The following is a 14910-nucleotide window of genomic DNA, read 5'->3' on the forward strand; positions in this document are numbered from 1 at the left end:
AGCACCCACGGCTCTCAACCCCCGCTCAAGGGTGCTGTGAGCATCTTCTTTGTAGACACGGCAGGAAGCCCGGCAGTAATCCCCTTGCTTCCCTCAGTCTCTACAGCCAATAGATCTGCAGCTCCATCACACGCCTGTCAGAATCAGTGTTTCAGAACCCGTCAGTGCACATGGTCCGCCCAGGTTTCCCCACTCCCCTGGCAAATCCTATTTTTGCTTCAGCTTCTCTTCCCCTAGGCTCCGCACTGCACTCCTTTTCTACCCGGCAGGTTTCACGAGCTTCTGAAAACACAGGCCGGACCACACCTTACCTGTGCTAGTTCCCCTGTCTATGAGGGCGAAACTCAACCATTTGAAGGACACATCTGATTTTGTCTGCGCCTTGTACGCACTGCCTCCTGCCGACTCCTCCTACCCAGACGCCTCTTCGCTTTACCACATGCTCTCCAGGGTGTTCCTGGTGATGCCTCTGCGCTATGGCTCAGGCTGTGTTTTCTGTTCTCCGTATTTCCTTCCCGCTCTCCCACACGGCACTACCTTCCTGGGTGTAAAGCACACCCTCAAGCTGCTTCTGTGATCCTTAGGGATCCGATCTTCTGCCTTCTCCCTGCTCTCGGAATGCTGTCCCCTTTGTTTGAAGTCTTATCGCAGGGCGTAGCTACCTGATGATTGAGCAAGGCCTGCTGCTCTGCCGTAAAACCATCGGAATGGCTTACCGCGCCGCTGTGACCAGAGCTCAGGAAATATGTACGGCATGAAGGTGAGGGGCGCCAGTAGCAGGTCGGCAGGACCAGGGTCACGTGACAGAACTAGGTTTGCGTCCGCGTGAGTGCGAAAGCTGTATTGGCCCGGGAACCCAACCGTCCCAAGATATTGATCACTGTACGCCATCCTAAGCCAGCGACCTTGTGCCTGGAGGGTTCCAGGTGACCAAATCCGCTTGGGGGCAGCAGAGTCACTCCTGCCTCTGTCCATGGTTCCAGGATCTGCCCGATTGCTCTAGCTTTCGTGGGCGGCTCGCTCGCACCACAGACGGACCCAGCTTCCCTCTGTCCGGGGCTCAAACTGGAGGTCCCGCTTCCTCAGGGCTGCAGAAGGATTTACCGTTGCGGCGGATCAAACCAATAGAAACATAGGAAGAAAATGACCCGAAAACTGTTGGTTGCTGAACACCTGAGTAGGCTTACATCTCTTTCAGACTGCTGCAAATGAAGGTATTTCCCATAGCAACATCGTGCATGGAAACAGGCATCTCCTGATGTCCCCTGGCTGTGCCAGAGGAGCCTGAGACGAGCCATTGTGCTCCTTTGAGCTCTCCGCTAGCATAGGACAAGGGCGCAGTTATTTCTCACCCTAAGTACTAATAGGAGTCCTGACTTCTGTGCCTTTTAATTCTCTCTGTCCCATCCCTATTTCAGTAGGCAGCCGTGACTCTGACAATGTGGCTTGCATTAGTGATGCCTCTTTAGTTGGTTCGCGAGAGAGACTCAACGGAGGTTTTCTTTTTCTTCTTCTTCTTCTTCTTCTTCTTCTTCTTCTTCTTCTTCTTCTTCTTCTTCTTCTTCTTTCTGTCTTCAAAAGTATGCATTACTAAGCAATTCGACTTTTAGATTCTCTAAGGAAAATTCTTTCCTAGGAAAGGTAAGAAGCTGAAGAAAATGTCGCCAAAATTAGTGTCATTTTGGGCCCTGCAGACGCAACAACCACCACCACAACAGATGGGGGCAGAACCTAATGAACGGCTTCAAAAATGAGCTCTTCGCCGAGATAGGAAAGAGCTCTCTGGAATCTTAGTTTATAATTACGGCCTGATTCTTAGGGGGCGCTTTACCGCTGAGCATCTCCAGGCTTCGTTCCTCAGCTGAGCCTTCTGCCTGACTCTGTTCCGGCTGCTGCCTGCCCTGGACCCTCACCCTGCGGTTTATTTGCTGATCGTGATTTCATTAAACCTGCCAGGCTTGAGAGATCACCATAATTAAGAATTATAATGCTCCGTTCTAGTAATCTTCCTAGACTCTTCTTCATTTTAGAAAATCAAAATGTTTCTAGTTAGTTCTTAGTATACCTCCAGGAGGTTGGCAGTTAATGCTGGAAGGATATAGAGTTATAATGATGGCATCTGGATGCGTCAGTAAGCAGCAGTTAGGATGGGCGTTGGGAGGTTTGGGTGGCTTGTCATGTTTAGTTAAGGTTAGCTTAGACTCGAGGCCTAAACTCTGTTGTCTATGACAAGGCAGGCTCACCTGATCTTTTCTTGTGTTCATCGGTGTATATTCAGGAAGTATCATTCCACTGCCAAACACTTCCCCCTTCTAGTGTGTAAGGAATGGGCACTTCTTAAACTTCCTTCTTAATATCTTGAGATTTATTTTATTATTTTTAATTGTGTGTATGTGTGTGCGTGTCTGTTGGGGTATGTCTATGTGAATGCCGTGGCTGAGAGGCCAGAGGTGCCCAAACCCCTGGAGCTGGGGCTACAGTTGTCTATGAGTTGCTTGGCTTGGGTGGCAGGAACTGAACTCGGGTCCTCTCAAAGAGCAATATTTGCTCTTAGCCACAGGGCTGTCTCTTCAGTTCCCATCTGTATCTCATTAATCTGTAAGATTATTGCTCTTTCCACCAAACTAGGGTTCGCCGAGATTCATAGGGGAGTGGCTGGCTGACCCAGACCACTGGGAGTCTTATATTATTGGCTTCTCCTGGGAAAGTCTTCTCTGTAACCGAGGCTGCACGTTCTACTGAAAAGGAAAGAAAAAGAGAAAAAACAAGAGCCACGGTGATGGTCTGGAGTCTAATTAATACTGCCAACAGCTTCTATGTATTTAGCCGTGGATTTCCCTTCTTCAATAAATGACAGCGGTAAGAATTTTACGGAACTGATTTTTGATGGAGCTGGAGCACGGGAAGACGGCAATAAGGTGCGGAGGGAAAAGGATGGGTCCGATGAGCCATATACCTGCAGCCAAGTATTGGCCACTTGGTCAATGAGGACCAAGTGGAAGCCAATGTCTTCCCTAAAAGCAGTAAAGTCTAACTAGTGGCCATAGGCACAGTCTGTTTGTAGTATTTGTTCTGTGGCATGTCGAGGTAATTGGGTCTATATAAAAAGGGCGGCGCCAATCTTATTAGAGCCGGCTGAGGAGAGCTTATATTTGGAGGAGACTACGTTCTCTTTCCAGTGCCCTGGAGGATCTCCAGAACTGTGCAGCTGAGTTTAGGCTACGTCTTTTTAATTACCACTTTACCATCGCGACCCCATTCCTGCCTCTGAAAGACGAACCTCGTTCATTTTTCACTGAAGGGTAATGAACTGCTTGCTCAATCTGGTTCCGGATTCAACTTTGTCCCAAGGAGTTTCTTTATAGACAATTTCCATTTTAATCAGAAGTGAAAGGGACTGTTGCCTTTAAAGTGGACCCACTTACCAGGAATTCTCCCGACTTTGATCTTTGTCCAATTTGATTTTCTACCAGAGCTTCCGGTAAAGTTCTTTAGCCTGAAGAAAGTGGAACTCACCGCAGTTGTGGCAATCCCCCAGAACTCCCCAAGAAAAGTGTTGGAAGAGCCAATTCAGAGGTTAGGAGAAAGAAAAGAACAGAGACTAAACTCCTGGTCTTGGTCTATGCAGCAGTGGGGAGCTGGGAATATCTTCCAGAAGAATCTGGAATGACTCCTCAACATGACGCCATGTTGACACTCCTTTTGTCTAGTCAACGTAAGGGTCACAGTTCGTCTCCAGTATCACTGACTGAAAGCTCAATAACTGCCTGGGTTGAGTATGACTGATTGGTCGGTGTGGAGAAGGCCTAGTCAGTGCTCTGGGCTGAGTGTGATTGGCATGGAGAATGACCAGTCAGTGTTCAACCCTAGAACAGGCCTAGCAGCATCTATGGTGATACTGACAGCCAGAGTTGACGACCAGGCAGCAAGCAAAGCCAGATTGTGCTGACCCCAGCCTCGGCTTTGCTTTTATTGCTTCTCTGGCCTTTGAAGGGGAACAGTAAGGATGCCGGCAGCCCCTTCTGTGTTTATGGGCCATCCTTTGTTCTGTTCAGGCACCTCCACCTTCCAGTTAGACTTCCCATCCAGTTATCTTTCCAGATCTCTAGACTCCCCCAAGCTCCCCGTCTGTTTCTTTTCTTTCCTCTCGCTAACTTTGTTAAGATCAGATTGCATAGTCAATGTCACATACTTACAGTGTAGACTGTCATAAGGTTTGACGTATGCATTTACTCAGGGAAATTATCAGCTCAATCAAGACAGTGGCAGCAAAGGTATCTCTCACCCTGAAAGTTTCACGACACCCCAGATAACGCTCTCTTTCTTGGTTCAGGTCCTCAGTTTAGGGTTTTATGTCAATGAGGGGGTAGGGTTTATTTCACGCAGTACAGATAACAGTATTTGGAGATTTGTCCACACTGTTGTGTGTATCTAAGGTTCATTCTTTTCTTATTGCGGAGGGATAATTCATTTCTACGGCTCTACCCCAGTTTATTATGTTTATGTATTGAGCAATCATTCCTTTTATTCTGTAAATCCATAGTTTGAAAAGCTGGGAGAGCTCTCAGATCACTTATCCAAGAACTCCATTTTGCAGGTTAGTTACCTGAAGCCAGAGCGCTCTTCAAGACTTTGACAGCTGGTGATTTATTGATGTCTAGTAATAAAACTGGCCCTGAGGAGTGGCTCTTGTCATACCAGCCTCTGACAAATCCAATCCAGGGAGCTCATACCCCATGTGACGGGACCGAACCAAGTCATTTCCGTTTTAGATCATTTTTGTTATGTAGCCTAGACTGCTCCAGCCTCCTTAGTGCTGAGATATTGGGTGTGCAACATCGCGTCCCCACCCCCAGCTAACTGAAATCATTTGTTCAAGGTCATAGGAGATGAGGATGTAAATTTTAAATTCAGATTTTCTTTTCCTACATCATGTTGATACTGTAACATCAGCCACGTGAAACCTGAAGCCATCAGGAACACGAACCACTTTGCCTTCTAAGGAAAAGATAATGTTCTAGCTCTGGGATCCTGAGCTACACTAATAACAAGCCCCTCCTTCTCTTTATTTCTTTTTTGTGATTGTTACCAAAGTATTGGTATGAAAGGCAACAAAATAAGACAGTCCTTTGTGATTAGAATTATTTTACTTTAACAAATATTCCCCCCCCTCCGTCCCCCGCTCCCCGCCCCCCAGAGTTTCTTAACTTCACTGTGTTTTTAATACAGCTCTGCTTAAGAATGTTGTCACTACTGGTTTCTCTTTCTTCATCTTATGAATGGCTACTTTTTCTCAGTGACCTCAAATTTTTAGATGTACCTGGAACAAAGCAAGAACCATAGAGACAAGGACTCTGGACAGAGCTAACAGCGACCATAGATGCTATTCCGGTAATCTTTTCCAGATCTCTTTTCTTCGGTACGTGGGGAGGAAGCCACAAAGCCTGACTTGGTGTGTTTCCTTCTCAGCTATAGCTTCAGCGATCTTGGTGTTGCTGTCCTCCAAAACTAAACGTCTGAACTCAACCAGGCTGAACCCCAGCTGACATTTGCTGACTTCTTGAGACTGCTGCTTCCACAGTGCGGAACCTGGGAGAGAACAGGAGCCAAGAGAGCCTTTGGAAGAGGAGGAGAGCTTATCTCCAACGCAGCCAACCAGAAACACAAACAAACAAACAAAAATTTAATTCCCTTTGATAATTTAGGCATGTTCCTAACAATACTTCCCATATTTCAATTGGGCCATTTAAACGTGTTTGCCACCTTTGAAGACCTAGAATGAAAGCAAACTTTTGTCTCTGTGGATGAGATGAAGTTAGATTTCTGGCATCCTTGCCCAGAGCTGTTCCTTAGATCTTCATTGCAGGCTATAGGATTGTAAGTAGCCTCTGCCATTTCGGTTTGCTTTTTAACATTAATTGTGGTGAGAAGGACATTGTCTTGGAGTCACAGGCTTGGTAAAAAAAAGACAGGAATTCTAATCCACTCTCATGCAGAACTTGTGGCCCCTTAGGAAGGCATTTAACCTTTAAGGGTCTATCCCTTGTCTGTAAAATGTGCATGTAAAATTGCATGCACACTTGTGAGCGGCTGCAGGGTTCCCAGATGGTACCAGCCAAGTGCCTGGTCCACACGTGATGACAGAATGCTGGATTCACAGTTGTTATAAGTGCTGGGCATGGAAATCTTCTGACTTCTTCAGTACAAGAGACCAGAGGTCACACAGCACACAGGGAGAGGTAGCTGTCTCTATAGTAGGGGTGGTTCTGTGTTTTGTGCCCTTGTACCTTGGCTAGTCTAATCATGGAGCTTAGGTTTTTGGAGCATTTGTGAGAACCATAAAGCTAACCTGGTTGGGTGTTGACTTGAGCAAAGACTCTGCTATATCTGTGAGGCTAGCTGTTTAAAGGTTGCTGTGTTTGAGACAATCACAGAGCGTGTACATGGCAAATGGTCTCCACCAGTACGACAAGGAAATTAATCTCATTGCTTTGTGGCCGCATGTCTACGACAATGCAATTTTACTTTGCCAAACTGTATATCTGTGTTTATACGCATATACATGCTCCTTGATGGCTTATTTTTGTGCCCGCCCAAATCCAAGCACAATAAAAACTGTCTCTTTACGATCCAGTTTGTGATTTCTTGCTTGTGTTATGACAGCCGCACTCGCTGAGATTTCTGTTCTCCGGTAACGAGAAGCTGTGACAGGCGCTACCAGAAGAGGCTTCTGCGGAAGGCTCCCCAGATTTTCTCAAGCCTCCCTCCACAATTGATCTGCTGCAATGTTTTTAGTCTTGTTATTATAGTGTTGGAGTGGAGAAGTATCATATGGAGGGAGACGAGAGGAGTCGAAATATGGGAAAGCAGCTGTCAAGACCAATTCAGAAGAACCGTGTTAATGCTGGGGGATGTTTAGAGAGTTCGTTCTTGGCATTGTTGCCGCTAATCAGTAATTAGCAGTTCATTGATATGGCATTTGTTAAATTCCTCCATTATAGGTAAGGGCTATTGAAACTGCAGTAAGCCAGGAGGGAAACACAGTGCTGTCTTCACTGCAGAATAGATTTTCTGCTCTGGGAGGAGGAGGTTTGCCTGAAGTCAGCTGGCTCGTGGGAATCAATAATCTCATTAGACCCAGGAGACTGGATCCCTGGGTTTAGCAGGCGGCACAGATTCTACACTGTCTACCCAGAGGCGCCCACCTTAGCGGAGAGATAAAGGTTTTTATTTTATTTTACTTTTTTCAGCGCTGAAATTCGAGCTCATTCGGAAGTTGTCTTAGGAATACTGGGCTTACAGTGACAGTCGCCACCGCCTCTGACAGGCAGCTTTGCTGAGGTCCCTTTCCCTTCCTTGAGTCAGCTCCGGGTGAGTCTGGTTAGGTTCAGAAAAGAGAGGAGGGAAGCATGTTTGGATTTACCGGGACCTCTGTTTTCCAGCCCACAGCAGTGCCTTGAGAAATGCATGGCAAAACAGAAGCAATTTCCTGTCTTTCTTCAGCGCCGAGAAGACCGGTTTCTGCAGTTTCTCAAGCTCAGAGAAAGACACACACTGCTTCTGCTCTGGACGTCTGCCAGGTGTGCTGCAGACGTCAGCTGACGAGGGCAGGATTGCAGGGATGCCCCAGGTTCCCTTGCAGAAGCGCTCAGCTTGAGCAGAAAATGCACACAAAGTCTGGGATGCCAGGGGCTCAGCTCCAGTAAAACTCAGCTCGGTCGGCACCGGCATCCTTTACCTCGGCCCGCGGGATTCTTTTTCTTTCTCACTAAAATGTTTCTGGGATTGGTGGTGGTCTGAATTGCGTTAGGTAGCACAGGAGGCACAGAGGAAGAGTCAAAGATATTGACGTGGTTGTGAGAAGGACTTGGAACGCGGTTTTACTTTTGAAGGGTGGAGAAAGCCGGTGACCACGACCTCGGTGGCTTAAATAATAGAAGTTTGTCCTTTCGTGATCCTGGAGGCTAAAATCTGAATTCAAGGTGTTTGCCAGACCTTGTTCCCTCTGGAGTACCCAGGTGAGACAGCCCCTGCCTCTTCCCGTTTCCAGGGACTAACTTTGTAGCTAAGTAACTCCAGGCTCGCTCCTGCCTTGACAAGGCCCCTCCCCTTTTTTTCCTTCTCCATTGATGGTGTCCAATCATTTTCTGCTATGAAACACATGATTCATAAAGATTGTCACTAGATTTATGCACCATCTAGTCAATGAAGGACAATCTTAGTTGAAGATCTTCTGTTTATTTGCAAAAGCCCCTTTGCCATATACGGTTGCATTAGCAGGTTGATGGTAGGACTTGGAGATTTGCTCGGAGGCCACTGTTTAAGTCACCGTATCGACCAAGCGAACAAGCTTGTTGAGTCAAACCTAGCAAGGGCCAACCCCAACCCCTCCAGCAGCGCAGTGGATGATATTGTGGTGGGCGGTTCCTGGAGAGGGGACATCAGAAGGGATGCCGCTTCTGTCGTTTAGGTTTGGACACCACGTTCAAGCTATAGCTCAGAGGAAGCATAGCTGTGACCTCGCCATTTTGTGTCCCGTTACTCAGCCCTGAGATTTCCAGGGGCGCCATCATGGTTACTCCGTTAGGAGTCATGAGAGCGAGGGAGAGTCTAAAGCTTTGTCCTAGCCGGGCTTTAGATTATTCTCCCATCTTTATAAAAACTTTGCCTGAAAGTGCTTCAGGACAAACAGTATGATTTATGAACAAAATTAATTTTGCATTTGCGTCCCGGCAGCACTTCGCGTTTGAAGTACGGCGATGAGAAGCGCGCACTCCAGGCACCACGACGGAGCACTTCAGCGTTTTCTGTAAAATCCGCACATGAGGATTGGCTCATTAGGATGAGAGATGTAAAAATAGCTTTTCATTAATGAACGAGTGTCAAGTCCCACCAGCTTTGCGTGGGAAGAGCTTCTGGGAATCTGACAAGGTCAACCACATATTCTCCTGGGAGGAACCCCTGGGTGAGGATTTCTGTAAGCTCACAGGTCACGGAGCACCTTTGCTGATCACATTTAAAGTGGCCACTGCCTTGGAGCGCATCCGCCAGGCCCAGTACTTTGTGGCTATTCTGAGGCCAGAGCGTGGAACTTTCCCCAGTTCACCATGAGATTGACCGAAGTTGCGCCTGTGCAAACAAACACCCCCACCCACACAAAGTAAATGTAACAAAAACTGAGCACTGAGTTACAATTATTTGGAATTTCCTTATGTTAATGCTGCTATTAGTGATAACATTTACGAATCAATGGCATGCTTGGTATTTCTGGTAATAGTTATTACCAGAAAAATAATGGTTTCCTTAATTTTGCGTGATTTAAAAAGCTTTCAATACTATTTCATGGATTTAGAAACTATGAAAGGAGGGGGTCTAGCTAATAAGTTAACCATGAAGCTGGTTTTGCATATTTTAAAACCTCAAGCATCTCTATTTAACTGCAACAAATGGAAAAATTATAAGAGAGAGACCAATGGCAGTGTGCTAAATATATATTATGAATAAAACTCTATAACTAAAACATTTTATGTTTCTATGATTAAAATTTACATATAGAAGAGAAAATGGCTTTCACAAATGAGGCAAAAAGTCGGGCTTAGGAAAGAATGTAAAATTCGGATTGCCTACTATATAACAGATTGATTTTTCTTTTCTTTTCTTTTTTTTTTTAGATAATGTTTCTCTGTAGCTCTGGAGCCTGTCCTGGCACTAGCTCTTGTAGACCAAGTTGGCCCTGAACTCACAGAGATCTGTCTGTCTCTGCCTCCCGAGTGCTGGGATTAAAGGTGCGCACCACCACTGCCTGGCCCCAGGGAAGGAATTTAAAGATTGGGTAGAAGCAGAAGGCGTAGGAAAACTCTCTAGTGGGTTTGTTCTTCTGTAGACGTTTGTATAAAAACCAAAAGCTTGCCTTTGGGAAACAGAGCTAGTAATCACTAGCACCAGACTCACAGGGTTATCAGAGGCTCGGGGGCACAGCAGAAGGGTTCCTGGCCAGAAAAATTCATACTCATAAGAAGAGAAGGGAAGGGATAAGAGAAAGGGAAGCCGGACAAACAGAAAAGAAAGCAGCGAGAAGGCCTAGTTTCTGTTTGCGATGTTGTGAGGCAGGGTCTCAGAGTGCAGCCCTGGCTGATCTAGCTAGCACACACTCTGTAGACCAGGCTGGGCTCACACTCCCAGGGATCTGTCTGTTTCTGCCTCCCTCCCAAGTCATGAGATTAAAGGCATATGTCAGCACACCTGTTCTGAGTTGTTTCCTTCTGAGCATGGATGGAAGAGGCTCGTCAGCCCGGGCTCCCCAGAGGTTCCACAAGTCTGTTCTGCAAACTGTCAAGTGAGCAGGGATCGTACAGTGGACCCTTGTCCACTTGAGGCAGCGTTTCTGTCATACTGTTCTAACTATGTCCTGTGTGGCCTCACACTGAGTAGAACGTCCTCCCTGGGGACTGAGGGGTCTTATGTCCCACCAAAGATGAAAATACCTCATCTCCCTTTGTGTCCTGACAACTTTTTCAAAGCCTCGGGACCTCTCCCATCTTCCTTTCCTGTCTTAAAATGAAGGGCCGTTCCCGAGAACCCTGACTGAGAGTGAGCTTTGCCCGAGCTGTTTGACAGGATCTCTGCCCAGATGGTTGAGGAGGAACAACCTCACAGCCTGAAGGAGAACCTCTGACGTAGATTTATTGCTTTCTTTGTCTTATTTTGTGTGATCCAAACCAAGAAAGATTCTAATGCCCTTCCCTAACACTTTGTTCTCCAGTGAAAGCTGAATAAAACCTGACCGTGGCGATTTGTCGCAAATTTTTATATAGCAATCGTAATTAATCATTAGCTCCAACATAGAGCCTTAGCTCTATGACACAACAAAGAATCAATAAGAGGTCCATGGAAGTTCTGGTAATACTTAGGATAAACAACAAGTGCCTAGTGACTATTGGGTGTTTTGTTTTTAGAACTGTAATGACAGTCTACCAGAAACTTGCGCTACAATGGCTGGAGAAGAAATGACGCCCTTCGGGGCATCTACCTGTATTACTTAGAATGGATCTCCTTTCATCTTCTAGAAATGGTGGCTTCCAGATGGGGAGATAAGACTCAGCTCCCAGGAGAGCTGCTTCCCCAAGCCAGCCAGTTTCTTCTCCCTGTTATACACCAGCAACTTTGCCAATGGGTATACTCTTGGGAGTCTGTTTCTGCACACAAGAAATGCTTTCATGACTCCATTGTTAAGACTGATCATGGTAACTGAGGATTTGTTGTGTGTTTGTCCAGGCATGGCTGCTTTGGCAGGGACAGGGTTGCAAGTATCTTGAAGGTTCAGATGCAAGGAGCTATTGGGGCATCCGAAGTGGGTGCATGATGTAGGAGGGTCTTCTATCTATCTGCTGCTTTCATTGGTTAATTAATAAAGACAACTGCTTGGCCTGATAGGTCAGAAGATAGGTAGGAGGGGAAGACAGAACAGAATTGTGGGAGAAAGAAAGCAGAGGCAGGCAGACGCCATGGCTCTCCTCTCCGAGATGGACGTGGGTTAGAATCTTCCTGGTAAGCCACGACCTCGTGGTGCTACACACATTATTAGAAATGGGTTGATTAATATGTGAGAGTTAGCCAATAAGGGGCTAGAGACAATGGGCCAGGCAGTGTTTAAATGAATACAGTTTCCGTGTAATTATTCTGGGACTAAGCTAGCTGTGGGGGAGCCGGGTGGGATGAAAAGCAGGCCTGCTCGCCTCATCACTACAGGTGGAGACCTGACACCATCAGGATTGCAGAGCAGTCTCTGTGGCAGCTTCCTGGGCCTTTCCTCCGTGTCCCTCAGCTGTCACTGTTACAAAGTATGCACTACACAATACAAAGGAGGACAGGTCCCTTTGGCCTCATGGTTTCTGCCCAAGGTTGGCTTGAGGTGAGGCAAAATACCACAATGTTGAAAGCCCATGACACGGGGCCCTTTACCTTACGGCTGTCAGGAAAGAGAAAGACAGGAAGCGGTTGGGGTTCCAGCAGGCTTCAAAGACACAACGCTGGTGACCTACTTGCTCCTCACAGACCCCGCCTCCTAACGTTTCTGTCATTTCCTGCTAGCTTCTCGCACTAGAGAACAAGCTTTCACAAACCTCTGGGAGACATTCCAGACCCAAACCACAGTGCCGTCTGCAGTTCACTTACGAAGGGGAAAAAGCCAGTCCTAAGGTTCTGACTCCCCTCCAGTTGCTAAGGCTGTGTGTCCGGATTATTGCTCTGAAGCACCATGCTGAGTCCCCCTGCCCATCCCCTGACTCTGGCTACAGGACATGCTTCAGCTAGTCTGATTTGCTCGTGGCTCAGATGGTGCTGTGCCTGTTTTGTGAAGTTTCTCCCCGGGCATCTCTGCTAAGACTGTGATAGAAACGTACTCGGTGTGGTCCTTAGAGAGATATAGTACAGACCAGAACTGAGCTGCTGCTTAGAATCTGAAATCAGCTCTGTGGTTTTTGTGGTTGTTGCTGTGGTTGGTCCTGGTAGGTAGCAGTAATTGACCGGCATACAGACGGTAAATATTAAATACCGCTGACACCTGATGACCATAAGCGCTCGGATCACATTAGCCTACCCACACTTTGTAAATGGGATCTTTTAAATCCTTACAGCTAACCTGGCAAGAAACTCACCGCACACCTACTGTGAAGGTCAATCAATTGGCGCCTCGAGATGAAAGTAATTTGGCTTCCATCACAGAACGAGGAGGGACAGAACCTGAGTCAGCGACCAGTTTGTAGAGCTCATTTTCCACCTTCCATTCTCCCAGAATCCTCAGTCTGATGGACTTGCTCAATTGAACTGAACCTAGCTAAAGCTCTACCCAAGTACTCAGCAAGAGGGACAAACCGGAAACACAGTCTAACCTAGTACATGTGCCCTCTCAACACATACTCAAAGAATGCCTTCATCGATGCATCGCGGGACATCCTAGGCATGGACGGGTCATCATGATCCTGGCAGCCACAGACAAGTCTCGAGTTCCTCCTTCACCATGATTGTGTTTGCTACAGACAGGCCTGACATCTCATTTGCTTTCCGCTCGTTTGCAACACTCTTGTTTGCAAACAGTTCTGAACAAAGGGAAGATCTTTAGAGAACGCACGTCTTTCAGAGGGTGGCCACAGCCTTTGAAGGCACATCTTTTAGACAGATAATTATTTAAATGTCAGTAGCAGCTGTGCTCAGCAGTTAGGAGCACACACAAGTTCTTCTTGAGGACAAGATTGTAGTCCCAGGATCCATGGTGACCCACAACTGTCCGCAACTCCAGCTTCATGGGGCTCGAAAACCCTCTTCTGGTCTTGTCAGGCATCTTGGCCTGCGATATACAATCATACAGACGCACACAGACATATACACAAAGTTGAAAAACTCTTCTAATAATTCAATTACTTAATAAATCTGTGTTGGTCTTTGGCAGTGTGTTTCACTATGTGATAGGTCAAAGAGTTTGGAAAAAACAAAATTACTTCTACTTTTCTACACGGGAAAAGCGGTGGGATATAATAATTCATGTTAATAAATATTATTAAACTCAGGCCATTTCTGAATTTTAAAATAAAAGTAATTAATCTACTGAAAGAATGGCAAACCAGAAAAGATTAAAAATTATAATTAAAGAATGGGAATGACATTTGGTATCAGAGGCATCTTGCAGACTATCTGAGTAGTTCACTAAACAAAGTGAATTATTTCTACCATAATAACAGTATTTGCTATAATACAATAGCAAGCTGGAAATCTAATTGCAACCTGTCAGGGATTTAAAAAAAATGGTTATAATGTAGAAAATGCAGGAAGAGTAGATATGATCTTATTTTTTTTAAAAAAAGAACAGGGTAATGCTGCTATATAGTTCCATTTTCAGATATCAGGATTTAATATAATAAGAAAAGACAGAGAAAATGAAAATTGGGGAGACTTTGAATAGGAACTTTAAGACGGGGATTTGCAACCGAATGGAAAGCAGGCTGATTTTGATTGTATTTCAATGCGAGATAAGTAAAGATGGGTAAATCCAAAGTAGAACATAATTATAAGTTTCTTCATAATCCCTGGCAAAGATTAGATCTCAGGATCGGGTTAGCAGCTCTACACAGCTTTTTCCCGTGCATGGGGCAGACACGGTCAGCAGACAGATGAAAATGTGGAAACCATCAAACAGGTGTTTAATAAGATATGCAGCATTTAAGTTTTTCCTTTCTCTTTTGGAAACAGAAAAACCATAAATAGACCTCCAATACAAGACAATCTTATAAACAGCAGAGTTGGAGCCAGGGGACAGGCTGTGAATCTGCCACGGCACAGAGGAGACACGAAGCCCAAGCTACTTCCTCTAATAAGCAGCTTCTCCTTCTACTGTACTGTGCACAGCGCCTTGATTTCTCTTCCCAGTGTCCACCAGGAATGCTAACTAATTCCCAGGAAACACGTTGGGATGAGAACAGATAATCTCATGGGATTGCAGGGGTTAATTGACCCAACCCGCAGACCAACAGTCCTGTCTTCACAGTGGGCCAGATAAGATGGGTACTCTTCATTCTAATATAAAAATGCCCCCAGGACAGCAGAAGGTTCAGCCCTCACGTAAGCACCACAGCGCCTGGTTTGACTGTACTGATCCATAGATTAACAGCTTCCTTTTAGGTGAATGTCTGAGTCATGGAGGTACTTGATTGATAGTGAGGGCCCTAAAACTGATCAGGTAAATATTCCGAGAAGCTACTCAAAGCACGGCCGGTCTGCTCTGAGCCTGAGAGAGCGATGGTGTGATCGTAAGCCTGGATATCCCCATGTCTTTTCTACTGTCCGCTCTGACAGAGAAGTAAGGGTCATACAAACCGTTCTTAGGGGCCAGATGCTAGGTGAAATGTATTTTTGTCA

The 14910-nt window shown here is 46.0% G+C and overlaps 1 long non-coding RNA gene across 1 annotated transcript; it reads left to right on the top strand.

Annotated features, from left to right (window-relative positions):
* The first annotated feature begins 356 nt into the window (after nucleotides 1-356).
* LOC125414232 (uncharacterized) lies at nucleotides 357-6629 on the top strand. The gene is made up of 4 exons (XR_007236200.3): nucleotides 357-1214; nucleotides 2629-2859; nucleotides 5298-5391; nucleotides 5470-6629. It is a non-coding gene; the product is annotated as an uncharacterized LOC125414232 (long non-coding RNA).
* The last annotated feature ends 8281 nt before the right edge of the window (nucleotides 6630-14910 follow it).

This window comes from Myodes glareolus, chromosome 27, assembly GCF_982192425.1.
Source record: "Myodes glareolus chromosome 27, mMyoGla1.1, whole genome shotgun sequence".
Taxonomy (NCBI): Eukaryota; Metazoa; Chordata; class Mammalia; order Rodentia; family Cricetidae; genus Myodes; species Myodes glareolus.